This window comes from Cimex lectularius, unplaced genomic scaffold (genome assembly GCF_000648675.2).
Source record: "Cimex lectularius strain Harlan isolate CLEC.00 unplaced genomic scaffold, Clec_2.1 scaffold89, whole genome shotgun sequence".
Lineage (NCBI taxonomy): Eukaryota > Metazoa > Arthropoda > Insecta > Hemiptera > Cimicidae > Cimex > Cimex lectularius.
The window spans coordinates 1,604,427-1,622,611 of NW_019392722.1; the positions used below are offsets into that span (position 1 = coordinate 1,604,427).

At 33.2% G+C, this 18,185-nt stretch overlaps 1 long non-coding RNA gene across 1 annotated transcript; it reads left to right on the forward strand.

Annotated features, from left to right (window-relative positions):
* The first annotated feature begins 5,375 nt into the window (after positions 1-5,375).
* On the forward strand, positions 5,376-14,654 carry LOC106674254. The gene is made up of 3 exons (XR_001341492.2): positions 5,376-5,613; positions 5,686-5,756; positions 14,437-14,654. It is a non-coding gene; the product is annotated as an uncharacterized LOC106674254 (long non-coding RNA).
* The last annotated feature ends 3,531 nt before the right edge of the window (positions 14,655-18,185 follow it).

Consider the following 18,185-nt stretch of genomic DNA (forward strand, 5'->3'; position numbering starts at 1 on the left):
TTCTCTCTCTTCTCTTTCTTTCTATCCCTCTATTTCTCTCTCATTCTCTCTGACTCTATGTCTACCTCTCTTTTTCTTTCTCACTTTCTTCCTCTCTCTCTAATATTCTTTTACCCACCCGCTCACTCCCTTTCCCTGTCCTCTTCCTTGTTAGATTCTTACTTTTTTTCTAAGTCTCTATTTGTCAGTCTCATTCTCATTCTCTTTGCTTTTTCTTCCTCTTTATCGATATATCTTTCTCCATATTTTATATGTTTTATTTTGTTCAATCTTTTGTTTCTTTACACCACACATTCTCTCTCTTCATCTCTCTCTCTCTTCCTCTCTTACTCTCTGACTCTTTATCTACCTCTCTTCCTCTCTCTCTCTTTTCCTCTCTTACTCTCTGACTCTTTATCTACCTCAATTCCTATCTCTCTCTCTTTCTTCCTCTCTTTCTCTCTAAACCCCTCTTACACACACACTCTCTCTCCCATTCTCTTTCTCTATCCTCTTCCTTATTACACTCTCACTTTCTTTCTCAGTCGCTGTTGGTCATCCTCATTCTCATACTCTTTACTGTTTCTACCTCTTTATCGATAGTTTTCCGTATATTTCATATTTTTTATTTTGTTGTGTCTTTTGTATCCTTACATCACACATTCTCTCTCTTCTCTTTCTTTCGCTCCCTTTCTTTCTCTCTCGCTCTCTTTTCTTCTCTTACTCTCTGTCTCCCTCTCTTTTTCTTTTTTCTTTCTTTCTCTCTCTCTAATATTCTTTTACCCTCCTTCTCTCCCTCTTTCCCAATCCTCTTCCTTGATAGACTCTCACTTTTTTTTCTCAGTTTCTATTTGTCAGCCTCTTTCTCACACTCTTTACTGTTTCTACCTCTTTATCGATCTATTTTTCTCCACATTTTATATTTTTTTATTTTATTGAATCTTTTGCTTCTTAACATCACAATTCTCTCTCTCTTCCTCTCTTTTATCTGAATATCTCTCTTTCTTTCTCTTTCTCTCTTTCTACCTCTCTCTTTAACCCCCTTTTACTCCTCTCTCGTTCTCCCCTTTTCCTTTCACACTCTCACTTTCTTTCTCTATCTTATTTGGCAGTCTTATTCTCACATATTTTACTATTCCTACTTCTTTTTCTATCTATTTATCTCGGTATTTTATTTTTTATGTTGTTGAATCTTTTCTTTCTTTACATCATTCTCTTTGTTTTTTGTAATTTTGTAATTGAAATTTTTTTGTTGTATTTGTGTTGAGCACGTGTCTGGATGGCTGTTATGTAGTTTTGTTATTCAGAGGGCTTTAAGCACCAGAATAAAGTTTATTTTCCTCTTCTTCTCTCCCTTTTTTCTCTCTCACTCATTCCCTCTTTCTCTTTCTTTCTCTTGCGCACTCTTCTTCTTTGATAAGGTTGTTATTTTTTTTTCGATTACTAGTTAGCTCTAGTCCTCTTATTCTGTGATAGCTTTTTGCTTTTGAATTTGCTTCTGCGTTACCCTTGGTCGCAGCTTGAGCTTGTTCTTTCGTTTATGAATAACACGGCAGGCTAAAATCGACCTTTTTGGCCAAGAATGTTTGGTGAGATTCTTTAACCCATTTCGAAGTGTCTTTCACCTTGAGGGGTTTTCGGGACTCGCAAGATACCGTGGAAAGTTAAGGGACCGGAAGATGAATCAGGTGTTTTTCACCTAATTCGAGATATAAAAAACCCTAGACACTAAGGACGATCCGTATCATGAAAACAAGAAGGATTTGATGTTTTTACAATTTCCAAGAAATCAAACATGTTGCATCAAACTAGATTAAAAAGGGCTTAAGATTTTTCCAAAGGATTAAAATGTCTGAAGAAAAGTGAGAAAGGGGAAAAACATTTCATTACATAATAAAAACTACAGGATAATACAAGATAATATCAAACTTCCATAGAAACCATGGAAAGTGGATTACACCTCAAGATTCGAACAGCAAGGACTTTTATAGAACTTTTCTCTTTAAAGGATTTGAAACGGATCCATTAATTTAATTTTTAAGCGACTAAGTGTAAAATTATGCCATCATTTAAGACAGATAACCTAAAAAGAAGTGGACAAATAACCTGATTTTTAGCAATTTATAAATTTTATTTAAACAGAAAATTTTCTCATCAAATAATTTTTCCTATTGGGATTATTTTATTAGATTTGTTAAATTAGAAGCTAGTTTTAATTAATAATTTCAGCGTTATTTTCTGTAAACATTTAATAAATTGAAATAGATTACTATTTCGTGGGGAAGTTAAAGTATCAATGATTAATTACCTCATTTAATGAGGATATATGTTATTTCTTTCGATGTGAATGAATAAATTTTTGACTTGTTTATTGAACTTACTAACTACTTGAATTTTTTTTTTCGTTTTATTAGGTTTCGTGGTGACCAAATAAATTCTTTTCAATTAATTAAGGTTTTGGTTGAGATAAAAAAGTCATTGTCACAAACGGGATTCGAACCCACGACCTTCTGAGTAGAGCAGCGGCGTATTTAGCCGAAGGTCGTGAGTTCGAATCCCGCTTGTGACAATGACTTTTTTATCTCAACCAAAACCTTAATTACTTGAAAAATATTCATTGCTCAAAATTTGAAACAAGCTGTGCTGTTATTTTATGCAGGCAAACATCGTTACGATAGGTTTGTACAAAAAGAAAATGTCTCTAAAAAAAGTTTATCAAATTTATTAATAGTACTAGGCTGAATAAATGATAATAATAACAACTGTTTTTCAATTAATCAAATTAATTCTTATTTTCCAAAATCCGTAAAGCATCATTCAGTCTGTTAGTGTTATTGCACGAGAAACTTGTGAAAAATCGAAAAGAGGGCATTGTTAACCTAATTACTGCCAATTGGATACGCTGGAACGTTGGATTATCATTATTATTATTTTTATTACTGCCTGTAGTAATAAAATATACATCTCATAATTTAAGGTGCATTTATGGACTGTATATCATGTCTTGAGGATGGCCAACCTTTGTTGGCCCAATCACAAATGTAAACATGAAACAATGTTGTCCCAGCACTGAACCTTGAGGAACACCGGCTGTTACCTTAACATTCAATCGGTTATTTTACAGAGATTTAGAACCCTCTCAACAAAACTTAATAGCAAAACTTTAGTATATCAAAACCGGAGATAAAAAAAATACATTTTTTTATACAAAAATCGCAAAAGTGACAGTAACTTCAAAATGACTCTACAGATCAACCAGATATGTCACAGAGATTTAGAACCCTCTCAACAACATGTATTAGCATATACTTTAGCATCCGTAAGTATATCAAAACCGGAAATAAAAAAAATACATATAGTTTGAGGTTTTTTTTGTTGATTTCAAGCTTTTTGTTTGCACCCCAAAAACCGTGAATACAAATCTTTGCAAAACTCGGAATATGTTTTTCCTAGAAATTAGAAAACAAATGCCTGTGATTTTTCCCCCACAAAATTCAAACTTTTTGTTTTCACTTATAATTGCTTGAAAGAAGAAATATTCAACGGTTTTGCACCCCAAAATACCCTGAATACAAATCTTAGCAAAAATCGGAGTATAATTTTTCCTAGAAATAGGAAAACAAATGCCTGCGATTTTTTTCTACGAAAATCACAAAAGTGACAATAACTTCAAAATGACTCTACAGATCAACCGGATATGTCACAGAGATTTAGAAGTCTGTCAGCTATACGTAACAGAATAACTTTTGCCTCCGTAAGTATATCAAAACCGGAGATAAAAAATACATAAAGTTGAGGGTTTTTTTCTTGATTTTAAGCTTTTTGTTTTCACTTATAATTGCTTGAAATCTAAACATTATTGACAAAGCTTGAAAGAAAAAATATTCAACGTTTTTGCACCCCAAAAGACTATCCAGGATACAATCTTAGCGAAAATCAGAATATATATCTTTGCCTAGAAATTTCTGCTTTCCAAATGCTTCCGATTTTTTCTTGAAAAAGTGTAAAATTGACAATTAATTCAAAATGATTTTACCGATCTACCGGATATTTCGCAGAGATTTAGAGCCCTCTCGACTACACATAATAGAAAAATTTTGGTCTCCACAAATAAATTCAAACTAGGGATAAAATGATATAAATTTTGAGGAGTGTTTGTTTATGTCAATATTTTTGAACTCACGATTGAATCTAAACGTAGTTGAAACAGCATGAAGAAGAATGTTCAGCTTTCCAACAGTTGTAATAACTTTCAATTAATTAAGGTTTTTAGTTGAGATAAAAAAAGTCAATGTCACGAGCGGGATTCGAACCCACGAAAGGTGGGAAACTGATGGGAAGTTAGTGTCCGAGTGGAAGTCACGATAGCTCAAGTGGTAGAGTAGCGGCGTATCAAGCCGAAGGTCGTGGGTTCGAATCCCGCTCGTGACATTGACTTTTTTAACTCAACGAAAACATTAATTAATTGAAAGATATCAATTGGTCAAGCGGACCACGAAAACTAGTGAGTTGTAATAACATTGAATTTGACCAATTTTTGAAATAAAATCAAGAGAAGTACATACTTCATTTGTAAGTAGAACACTGTCCACGGCTTTTTCATTGCGATGAATATTCCTCTTTAATAGTTTTATAGGATGTTTACAACGAATTCGATTTTTTTTCAAAATCAATTTTTTTGGCCTATTTTCAGTTTTTACAACATTTTATATATCTAACCTCGATTAATGCAATATTGTATGTTTTTTATGTTGTTCGTTATTGTTTTTATCCTAGATTAAAAAATCAATCAACTGATATATAACTTCGAAATAAATACGCAACGTAGGCAGAAGAAGATATTTTAAAAATATCTAATACTTTTCGACCTAGTGTCACCAAAAAGGTTTAAGTAAAATCGGTGATCCTACGTGCTCAGCTGACCTTGTAAGTAATAAATAAAGAATATATTGTTACATTATGATTTATAGGTTTAAAGATGCTTGTTTGGACAGAGGAGTGAGCAGAAAGGTTTTTTATGAGAGTTGAGATATCGGAAATAATATTTTCCGAAAGTAATGGCTATAGTATGTAATAATTTTATGATTAGTGAAATTATTTTATTGAGGAAAGAAATTAAATTAATTTTAAGGGTCGAGAAAATTAACGTGCTAACGTCGCGACGGGCCAAATCATGGGCGAAACCCAGTTTGACAAGCCCGCAAGACGGCGTCCATCCAGCACCGGCGGCCGGCCCCAAAACCAACTCACACCCCCAACACACCCATCAAATTACGAGACTAAAATTCATAAAGTTTTCACGGAAACAATAAAGAACAAACAATAACGGGGAAAACACAACTGCGAAGCGGCGTTCGATCAACCCCCCACTACCCGGAACGGCTATTTAAGACTAGAGACGCTGGCTCATGGCATCAGTCATCCGAGTTCACTCAAGAGAAACGGTTCAAAAATGTATCCAAATCCTTTCGAAAGAAAACACTCGACGATCCGTCAGGTGATCGACAAGTTCCTGAGGCCGGAGGCGAACAACAACCAAAGGAGAACCTCCGGCTACGGATACAACAGCCCTAAAACTAAATCTTCCGTCAAGGGGTGGTGACTCTGGGTTGCTAATCATTGCCTATCCCTACGGTAATTGTTTTTCTTTTTCGCACCAAAAAAAAAAAAAAAAAATTTCTAAAACAATTTAATTTATTGGTTCAGATGGTGTTATTCTTCATACCAAAGATTGTGAACGGGGAACACTTTAAAGACTAGAAGTCATTCGTTGAATGGTAAGTTTGAACAATTTTATTAATTTTATGTTTTTCCCCCACCCTTTAACAATTGATTTTCTTTGACGGTTCTACCTGAAAAAAATAGAATTAATCCACCCCCTTGCACAATTGAAAATGACGGGGAATATAAGGGTGGGGAAATTATCGGGGGATGGCGAACTCAGACGGCCATTGTCTGGGAAAATAGTTCCTGCCTCTCGATATTGACCTATTTCCTTTCTCCTATATGACGACAATACATTAATCATTATGAAATTTAAAAAAAAATATACAATGAATTAAATTAATTAAACCTCAAAATTCCAGATCGAGTAAAAAAAATTAACCATCTAACATGTTTAGAATATTAATAAAAAAAATTGTTTAGTAGAATAATATCTCACAGATTTTTTTTTAACGCGTTGATATATATTTTTGAAATAAGAGGGTAGTTTTAATGCGATTACTTTTACAGCTTCTTTTAACGAGCCCCCACACCCTCTAGGGTTTCACGACTCCCCTGATTTATCTCTAACGGCTTTCTTTTGAAAATTACTGATCCTTCTCTAATAGAAAACAAAAACAAAACCAAACATCGTAAAAGGTCTTTTTTTTTTTTTTTTACAAATAATAGAATTATTATTACTCAAAATTTACAAAACAATCGGTGTATCAAACTGTGTGTTTCCTTTAATTTAGCCTAATTAGGTATTTCTTAATGATGGTTTAGTTATATATTTCAAAATTATATAAATGACATTGCGGCTAATGATTAAAAAGTGTCAAAGTAAGGGTCCGATGATCGAATGATTTCTTCAAAACTTGCAAAAATGACCATAACAATATTAACTGCACGTAATAGCATAACTTTGGCCTCCGAAAAGCAAATCAAAACCGTAGAAAAAAATTAAAAGTTTGAGGTTTTTTTGTTGATTTCGAGCTTTTTGTTTCTACTTGTAATTGCACGAAATCTAAACATTATTGACACAAGAATGACACAATTGCGCAGAAAACAAACACTTCGAGTGAGTACAAATACTGATTGAATATCAAATTTTTTTTACATTGCATAAATTTCTTTTTTTTCCACATCCATTAAATTTAAACAATGTTTGTAAATCCCAGGCCCTGAAGATGATCTCAATAAAGCTCGAAACGTTGGCACGATAAAGAAAATGTTTTTCTGAAACCTACGTCACACCAGACCGCATCTATCTTCTCCGAATAATTATTTGCAAAGATTGAAAGAATAAATAACAAAGTTTTTGCACCCAAAAAATCTCTGAATACAAATCTTTGTGAAAATCCTGCAATCCTCCTCTAATAGACAACAAAAACAAATAAAACCATACACTCTAAAATTTTTTTTTAATGTAATAAAATTATTATTATACAAAATTTAAACTGTCAATTTACAAAACAATTGGCGTGTCAAACACTGGGTTTCCTTTAATTTAGACTAATTGGGTATTTCTTAACGATGATATAGTTACATATTTCAAATGTATATAAATGACAGTGCAGCTAATGATTAAAAAAGTATATCAAAACCGTAGATAAAAAAATAAAAAATATATAAAGTTTGAGGTTTTTTTGTCGAGTTCAAGCTTTTCGTTTTCATTTATAATTGCATTAAATCTAAACATTATTGACAAAGCTTGAAAGAAGAAATATTCGAAGTTTTTGCACCCCACAAAACCCTGAATACTAATATTTGCGAAAATACTGCGATCTTCTTCTAATAGACAACAAAAACAAATAAAACCGCACATCCTAAAAGGAACTTTTTTTTACAAATAATAAAAATATTATTGCACAAAATTTAAACTGTCAATTTACAAAACAATTGGCGTGTCAAACACTGGGTTTCCTTTAATTTAGACTAATTGGGTATTTTTTAAAGATGGTTTAGTTACATATTTGAAATTTATATAAATGACAGTGCGGATAAAATGTTTAAAGAGTGTAAAAGTAAGGGTCTGATGATTTCTTAAAAAATTGAAAAAATGACAATCACTATAATAACTACACGTAATAGCACTTTGGCCTCCGAAAAGCAAATCAAAAGCGGATATTAAAAAAAAAAAAACATAGTTTTTTAGTTGATTTCGAGCTTTTTGTTTCCACTTATAATTGCAAGAAATCTAAACATTATTGAGAAAGCTTGAAAGAATAAGTAACAACGTTTTTTCACCCCAAAAAACCGTGAATCTTTGCAAAAATCAGAATATTATTTTTCCTAGAAACTGGAAAACAAATGCCTGCGATTTTTTTCTACAATAATTGACAATAACTTCAAAATGACCAGAGTTCAACCAGATATGTCACAGAGATTTAGAACCCTCTCAACAATACGTAATAGTATAACTTTGGCCTCCGTAAGAAAATCAACACCGGAGGCCAAAAAAAAAAGTTTGAGGTTTTTTGTTGATTTCAAACTTTTTGTTATCACTTATAATTGCTTGAAAGAAGAAATATTCAACGTTGTTGCACCCTAAAATACCGTGAATACAAATCTTTGTAAAAATCTGAATATAATTTTTAGTAGAAATTGGAAAACAAATGCTTTTTGTAGAAAAAAATCGCAAACGTGACAATAACTTCAAAATGACTCTACAGTTCAACCAGATATTTCACAGAGATTTAGAACCCTCTCAACGACTATTATAACTTTTCCAACGTTTTTGCACCCCAAAAAACCCAGGATACTAGTATTTGTGAAAATCCTGCGATCTTCTTCTAATGTACAACAAAAACAAATAAAACAACAAATCTTAAAAGATTTTTTTTACACATAATAAAATTACTATTACACAAAATTTAAAACGTCAATTTATGACACATAATTGCTGTGTCAAACTGTGAGATTCCTTTAATTTAGGCTAATTAGGTCTTAATGATGGTTTTATTTATTTCAAATATAAATGACATTGCGGCTAATGATTAAAATGTGTAAAAGTAAGGGTCTGATGATCAAAATGAAACGCCCAAACTATGTTTTTTTTTTGTTGTGATGTTATTGGATTTACCAAAAATTGCCTTTTTTGGCAGTAGTCCGGAGATATGTTCTCATATGAAATATCAATCGGCTAATTTTTCTGGGTCGGTCTCTGATTGGCTTGTTTTGTATCAACTGTTCGCCGATTTCTCTTGCTTTCACCCAATTACAAATATCAAGATTGATTATAAAACAGGACGAATAAATGGTGAATAGTTTTAACAACTTTTCTGGATAGAGAACGAATTGTTTTTCCAACGATTTAAACGCCAACGCGTCAGAGCTTTTAAATGAAATATTTTGCTGTGAAATGTCGTAATTTCTTCACTGCTCCCTTTTTTGGATGAAGTTTTTTTCCGGCCATTTTTATAAAATCAGAGAGTAACATTGAAAATTTGATAAGTCTTCTTTTGTAATTTACATGTTACTGTCTTTTGTTAAAGCGTCTGTTATTATTATGTTCCATTCTTACACCTTAACAGTCATAAATAAATAGAAATGATGAAGGTGGGGTGAGTATGTTGTTTAATCTATTTATAGTTTGGTGTAGCTCCAATTTTTTTTAATGAGAGGTCATAAATAAATTGAAAAACCCACACAGGCCTAATTGAAAGGTAAACAATCCATTGTTATGACCTGTGCTTGTTTACATGGTTTTTAAGATTCAAGATTTGAACTCTTTACAAAAGCATAAATAATAAACTTGACCGACAACACACAAGTTAAAATCGCTGAAATGTGTGTTTTTGAACGTATTATTGAAGATTTAGAACTTTTTTACTACTCAAAGTGATTTTTATTTAGCAAAACTTTGTCGTAATCGCAAATCATTTTTTCATTTTCTTAGACGAGTTTTTAAAAATATTTTCTCACTGAAATGCGCGTTGATGCATTAAATATTATCCAAACATTCTCTCTATACTTGAATTATATAATTCAATAAAATTATATTAAAAAATGATAAAAATAAAGAATAAATTATTTCCAAGAACTTAGCATGACATATAATAAAAAGTTTATTTGAAGATTTCTTAGCTATGTTCTTTCTCCTTTGTCCTAGGGCGTTGTTCTACCAAAAATGAGCTTATAAAATGATCCATTCTTTTCCTAATTTTTTTAGCAGTTTGAAATTTGGACTTAGCTTGGTTGACTATCCATTATTCGCATCGTGTAAAAAAGCAAAGAACGACCAAACATTAAAAAATAGTTCACTAGTTTTTGTGGTCCGCTTGACCAATTAATATCTTTCAATTAATTAAGGTTATTATTTGAAATAAAAAAGGTGAAAAATGGTAAAAAAGGTGGGGTTGAGATGGGAAGTTAGTGTCCGAGAGGATCAAGTCACGATAGCTCAAGTGGTAGAGCAGCGGCGTTTAACCGAAGGACGTGGGTTCGAATCCCGCTCGTGACACTGACTTTGTTATCTCAACAAAATACCTTAATTAATTAAAAAATAAATATTTACATCAAATTAACTTTATTTTGTAATTTCAATTTATTTAAAATTTTTAGATAGTTTATTAGTAAATAGTATTAATTATTAATTGATTTTATACTTTGGTTTTATAGAATTTTTCTCACTCAGCTATTTCCTCGTTGTAGCTCACTTTTTGTTCTTGCACAATATTTTACCATCTTATGGATGATGATGATGATGATACTAGGAAGCCAGGTTTGTGTTCCCCAGGCACTGCAGCCTTCTGGCTTATTCCTAGTTACCTAATTCAGCGCAATCAACTCAATCCTTCTTCTTAAATGTATTAGGTCATTGACTGTCGCTGCTACTATTCGTTCCTGTTTTTTTTTAAGGTTATGTCTCCATTAATCCGTTGCATAATCTGCAAATGGGATCATTAGTGAATATGCCCATATTATTTAGTTGTTTTCTCAGAAGCCAGTGACCGGTTAATAGTCCTATCACTCTTCTGAGTCTAGACCTTTCCTATTGTAGCAGTGAGTTTGCCGGTCTTGGTGAGGGTTTTTTAAGTTACTGTGTCTAGCGCTCCTTGAGATTATCTACAGCTCTTTTGTTTTATTTGGATCCATTCTGTCATGGAGGATTCTGCAATTGTTTTTTTTATCCCAAGTATAGGTTCAAGGCCTTGTATCTTGCATATCCTCCTCAGTGTGTATGCTTTATCGTTACCCAAAATTCCTTTTTGCCCTGGCATCCAACATATCATCAGGCTGTTTGTTTCCCCAGGTTTTGTAAATTTTGGATGCATTCACTGACTAATTTTGATGTGATTTTTATACATGCAAATGCTGCTTGGTTATCAGATCTTACGAGGATGTTTTTGCCAGTGTAACATTTATAAAGATTTTCTAGGACACAAGCATTGATGGCATGTGTTTCTGCTTGAAAGACCGAAGTGTATTCCCCAATGATTTTGATTGCTCTATATTTTGCGCTTGTACAGAAGACACCCGATCCGGTTCCTTCGTTTGTTTTGGAGCCAACGGCATCACAAATCATTGTCCCTCTTGAATTTTTCATCTCCTTTATAGTCTGTTGAAACTTTATAGGACGTGAAGAATGTTTCTGGAATCATATCAATCTATCCTCATTTCTAACAATGGTTGTCTCATTGTATAAAGTATGGTTGTGTGCCCGAATTGTTTAGTTCCTATCAAAGTTGATTGTTTTTGGAGCCTAATGAGCTTTTCCTAGCTTCCGCTTATAAGAATGTTACCACCAGTTGAGGTAAGTTTAGAAATGTTTCTAGTGCACTTGTAGGGCATTAGTCATTGCCAATCTTTTAATGCTGCCTAGTATTTGGGTAGCTATTTTTTGTTGAGCTTTGGTCCTCCAGATTAGTAATTTTGGGTTTGATTATTGCTGTTTATTGCCATTGGACCATATCGGTTTCGGTCCCCAAGAATTACCTAGCGTTTTTCTTGAGGTCATTAGCGATATTTTATCTTTGTTTGATATGTTGCATGCGAGGGTTCCCGGTTAACGTTTTATCAAAGCTTACTCCTTGGTATTCAACCTCGTTTTTTAGCTTCAGCCTTTCATTACAAAAGCGAAGGCATTGCATTTCTCAGTTTCATTTCTTGGTGAAAGCAATGGTAGGTTTTTGAGGGGTTTGCTTTCCTTCCTCGTTGTCAGCAACTTTGGTCCATGTTTAATGCTCTTTAACGTTGAGTCGAATTTTCTCCTGGCAGTGTAATCTCCATAACTTTGATTTCATTTAGTTTGGATATGAGGTCATCTACTACCACATTCCATAACAGGCGAGAGCATTCCTCCACGGACATCCTCTCGCCACCACTTCTTCCTTTTCCTGCACTTTTCTGCATTTTACTTCCCTTTTACTGCTCCTTCAATGTCTAATTCCTAACGCTTTTTCTTGGTTGTCGAATTCTCTATTTGTATCATGATTTGGTGTAATGCTGATTTTTAGTAGTAATCACAGGATTTTCAATTTGGTAGGCAGACTGTTATTTATGAAGGAGTTTTTCTCTTTTTTTTTGGAATGTTTTGAGTAGACTGATGATTTTGCATCTTCTGAGAGGTCTTCCTAATAAAGATTACTTTTGGAGTCTGATTTTTTTAGTATTTTAGATATGCAAGTAGGGTTTATAGGGATTTGGCAAGGATTTTGTTGTTCAGTGATGTTTTCAACTTCTTTGCAAAATTTCCTCCACGATTGTTTTGGCTTTTTGATCCTTAGTCTATTCTGTTAGGGTTTTACTGTATTCTTTCCCAGTTTTTCCGTTCTGTACCAAAGTTTGCTAGTTTTCTTTCTTAGTGCAGTCAGCTTGTCGTTCCACCAGTAGATTCTCTTTTTGTTGGTGTAGAGTAGGCATCAGCAATGATGATTGTAGCTTAGCTGTAGGCTTTTTTTCATGCAGTGTTGTATCTGATCGTCAGTTTCCTTAGGTGGACTATAACGCATGTAGGTGGATTATCATATCCGTCGTGTAGTTTAGTCTATTTACTGTTTGGTCCCGGGAACAGATATAAAAAGTTTGGTATAAACGCATTTTAATTTCATGGGAAGAGTATCAAATTTAATGGTTTATTGATTCATTTTTGTTATATGACTTGTACAGCCCTTTCGATGGATTCTGATAAATGTTTAACACCTTATACTTATTAAAAAGTCGGTAAATGATCTTTTTTATGTTAAAATATGATCAACCTTTTATTGATTTTTATTTTTTGGGTTTCAGTCGTGATCATTATAGTCTGGGGGGTTGTCGGTTTTATGATCTCTCTCTCTTCTTCTTCTTTTTCTCTTCTTTAATACATAGGTGCGTTATAATTTTATGACTGGTCTAAAAATAGCACCCCCCCAAAAAAAAGTATCTCAACTTATCGCTTTGAATAGTAACGTTTGAATTATCAGTATGGATTTAAATATTCTAGCTGATTGATTTAAAAAATATTAAATTGAACAGTTTTTTCCCTGAGCACCGGAAATAATCGATTAAATAAATATTATTATCGTAAGTAAACTAACATAAACAGCTCTGAACAGGCCCCATTTGATCCGCTACCAAATAGAAGATAAAAATAAAAATGGATAACTGTATTTGTACAAAACAAAAACGAAGATTCTACGTTAAATTTTTTTTTCGGTGTCAAACGAGCACGACCTATCCTCATTCTTGTCTGACCCCAAGGCCAATGTCTCCGAGGCTTGGGCACCCCGTTGATTTTTTTCAAGGAAGTTTCGTGACAGAATTTTTTTTAATGGAACACCTGAATAATACACATGAAATACGGCCACTACCGAAATTATGTCTGCCTTTCAGACGCCACAGACACACTGAAGATGTCGATAAGTCGAAGTCTGAAGTATGAAGAAAAGTCTGAAAGACCAACGTGATAGGGTGGCCAAAATGACCGGTTTGGACCTAATTAAAAAAAAAAAAAATAGTCCTAAACCAAAACAACAAAAGCTTCCTATAAACCCCCGTCCAAATCACAACGGTAAAGAACTAATTATAGGTTTTGGTTTTTTTTTTAATTTTTCGACTTAGGTCCACTAAATTGCTTATAAACTTCAGAAATTTGACTGTAGAAAAATCTGGTTTGTGCCACCTAAAAGAACGTTAAATTTGCTGTAAGAAACCTATTTACATTGCACAATTGATGAAAAAATTCTGCACGAAAAATTCTGAAAATATGATTATTCAGAAATCGTGAGATGCGGTCTGGCGTGATTAGGTTTCAGAAAAACATTTTCTTTATCGCGCCAACGTTTCGATCTTTATTGAGATCATCTTCAGGGGCTGGGATTTACATTGTTTAAATTTACCCCCTGAAGATGATCTCAATAAAGATCGAAACGTTGGCGCGATAAAGAAAATGTTTTTCTGAAACCTACATCACACCCAGACCGCATCTCACGATTTCTGAATAATTATCGATTAACGGTCACTAACCACCACACATTAATTATAAAATTATATATATGCGACAGTAAGAATTCATTAGGAAAAAAAATGCTATACATTTAAATGTGAACTGAAATATATATATATATATATATACACATAAGTTTAAGTTATTTATTAAAGACATTTTTAACAATTAGTCCATCCATTTAGGTTTATCATACGCTAACATTAATATTTTAATGTGCATGTTGTCATGGTAATTTTTTCTTTTTATATACTTTTACCCTTAATAAATGTCAGTAGTTGTTTTATTACAACTGATTTATGTTTTTTATTTTTTTTTTACAGGCAGCACTGAATCTCAGCCCGGTCACCGACGGACAGCCCCAATCAGTATTCACGTTAATTTATGACAAAACATCACAGCATATCCAAATTAAAGCTTTAACTTATTTATTACTTAGAGTGCGCTTACGAGACGTAGCCTCTAAAAAAACTTGTTTTAGCTGTTAACCTAATTTATTTATTGTAATTTATTGTAAATAAAATAATTTCGAACAAAAAAATTTCAGCTCTGTTTTCCCTGTCCGAACCATTTTCTGATAAAATTACCCAGCCCATTAGCCCGATTTATGTTTCCGTGCACGGCGTGATTTCAATTTGGCAAATATGAATTCTCATTAGGTTAATGGAATAGGTGGAATGTCGTCACGGGTCGCAAGGTGAACGAGATCCGGTCAAAACAATTTTTTTTTTCTTTTTCTCACTTTCACACTTACAACGTTGTATGCATTTTTGTTTTGTACTTGGCCAGGCTCCAGATTCGGGCTAGAACATATTTTGGCCAGGTAGAAGTTAAATTAGGACGTATACTACGCATTGGAATTTATCGTTTTAAAAATAGCACTTATGTCCTTCCTGATACGATGTTTACAGGTGATGACAAATTGCATCAAAGAACAGAAAATATATCTTTAATTTGTCATTGCGAGGAGATATTTTCACGATTTTACACACAAGGCATTAAAAATCTCAAAATTTCTTTAAACCCTCAGGATAAATGAAATTTGTGCAGATTTTGGGTCAAGAGTACATAAAACTGGATTCTTTCCTCCCTTATTTTTTACTTGTTGAAATTTATCCATATTTAAAAAAACACGAAGACAAACAATGGAAGATGATGGAGTGCGAAACGAGTCTGACGGACAAAATCAGCGAGGACAGACGGACCCTGGATGATGGGAGCCGATCAGGATCAAGAAAGCTTTGTTTTGTATCATGTTTACGGAAACCGATTTTTCTTTTTTCTTTAGGCTATTAAATCATTGAACAATTTTATTGAAGAACATAAAAAAATTCATTTATGTTTAGTGGTCTAATTGACCATGTTAATTATTCTTTTATGTAAGGTCTTGGTTGAGATGAAAAAGTTAGCGTCACGAGCAGAATTCGAACCCACGACCTTCGGCTAAACACGAGTCGTTTTGTTTCCGAGCTTTTATCACACCAACGTCATAATAGTTGTACTAATTTTAACTTAACTATAAAATAAAGAAGTCTTTTCCTTCCAAGATTAGAAAATTTGTTGAAGCATCCCTAGTAACAAAATAGATCGTGACAATATCATAGTAAAATTTTTTTCGGAACGTACAATGTGCTAAGACTTTTTCAGTATTTGATGATTGGTGTTGGTCTGCAAGTCATAAGGTCAATTATTAAATCCTTCACTTTGTCTGAATAGTGTCTGAATGACAAATTGATAGACACATAGTTCCTCACTGAAGAATGGCTCGCATTTGTGTATTTCAAGAAACGCGAGTGAAGACGGACCCAATAAGTGACCCTATGCCGGTTGATTCTTTGACATTGCAATGCCAAGAGAGTCAAGTATTTCCTATGTTACAGGAGGGCTTATCGTCTACCAACTATACGGTCAAAACACTTTTCAATGCTTTCTTTATATTAATTACAATTAAAAATTCCTGGGGTGAGCCGTGATTCGAACCCAGGACCGCTAGCGTGGCAAATAAGAGTCGGCCACCCTAACCACTCGGCCATCGCGGTCCTCTATTCGACGAGGACGCTTTTGAGGAGACATGTCTCGACCAAGAAAGCACTGGAGTAAATAAAATGCCTAGGTATTTATAGTCTCACCTTTGTAGAAGAAACGATCCGCAGAACTTAATCTACCACCCTTCCTGAACACGACTTTGAATTTCTGTAGATTAACCGACAGGTTCCACAGGTCAAAAAAAGGCTTCTAGCAGTTTAACGTTTCTTTTAAGACCCGGCTAAAGTACGATATCATCAGTGTACAACTAGACTGTTATAATTGTAGAACTTACACAAATGCCACACTCAAGAGTCAGAGGAAGGTCGTCCAAGAACATAGCAAACAATATAGGTCTCAACAAACAACCCTGACGCACACCACACACCTCGAAATAATCAGACATTCCCCCTTTGCTCAAGGTAGATGTCACTGAAAATAACGATTTCAACACCTCAATGTGATTTAGGATATTTCATTAGTTTCAAAAAGTATTTCTACATATTGGGTACTATTTCCGAACCCTGATTAATATATAAAAATATATACAAATCAAGTTATATTGCAAGTGGGTGGAATTTTAAGCCTGTCAGCGCATTGTTTTTTAATCATGTATTTGAAAAAAATGAATTTCATCAGTCCTCAGGTTCTTTGACTGATTTTGATTAAGAAGCGAGTAGATAAATAACAAGATTGGCCAAAGCACAGATCCCTGAGGAACTCCTACAAAAAGTGCACAAGCTTGGCGAAGTATCAACTGTTTTTCTTAAAAGAACCCCAGTTGGCCTATTAAAGGCTGTCAGTAAATTTATAATAAATTATATTATGTTTAAAGTCAGACTATGTCGGATATTGCGCGTAATTCAAAAGATTGGTCAAAACATAGACCCTTGAGCAACTCCTTCTCTAATAAATGTAATTAAAAGCCTCTGCCTTAGCAATTTACATTTTTTTAAAAATTTTTATACAAAGACTCAATTATTAAATATTAAAAAACGTGAAACTTTGATTAATACATAAAAATATATACAAATCAAGTTATTACAAGTAGGTGGAATTTTTTGCCTGTCAGGGCATTATTTTTTAAGCCTGCATTTGAAAAAAATCAAAAATCAATTTCATAAGCCCTCAAGTTCTTTGACTGATATTGATTAAGAAGCGAGTAGATAAATAACAAGATTGACCAATGCACAGATCCCTGAGGAACTCCTATAAAAGTGCACAAGCTTGGCGAAGTATCAACTTTTTTTTGTTAAAAGACCCCCAGTTGGCCTATTAACGGCTAAGTCAGTAAATTTATAATAAATTGTATTATCATTAAAGTCAGACTATGTCGGATATCGCGCGTAATTCAAAAGATCGATCAAAACATAGACCCTTGAGCTACTCCTTCTCTAATAAATGTAGTTAAAAGCGTCTGCCTCAGCAATTTACATTTTTTAAACTTTTTTATACAAAGACTCAATTATTAAACATTAAAAAACATGAAACTTTGATTAATATATAAAAATATATACAAATCAAGTTATATTACAAGCAAGTGGAATTTTTTGCCTGTCAGTGCATTATTTTTTAAGCCTGCATTTGAAAAAAATCAATTTCATCAGCCCTCAAGTTCTTTGACTGATATTGATTAAGAAGCGAGTAGATAAATAACAAGATTGGCCAATGCACAGATCCCTGAGGAACTCCTATAAAAAGTATCCTATAAAAAAAGTATCAACTTTTTTTCTTAAAAGACCCCCAGTTGGCCTATAGGCTAAGTAAGTAAATTTATAATAAATTATATTATCTTTAAAGTCAGACTATGTCGGATATCGCGCGTAATTCAAAAGATTGGTCAAAACATAGACCCTTGAGCAACTCCTTCTCTAATAAATGTAATTAAAAGCCTCTACCTTAGCAATTTACATTTTTTATACAATTATTAAACATTAAAATAATTGAAACTTTAATTAATATATAAAAATATATACAAAGCAAGTTATATTACAAGCAGGTGGAATTTTTTGCCTGTCAGTGCATTATTTTTTAAGCCTGTATTTGA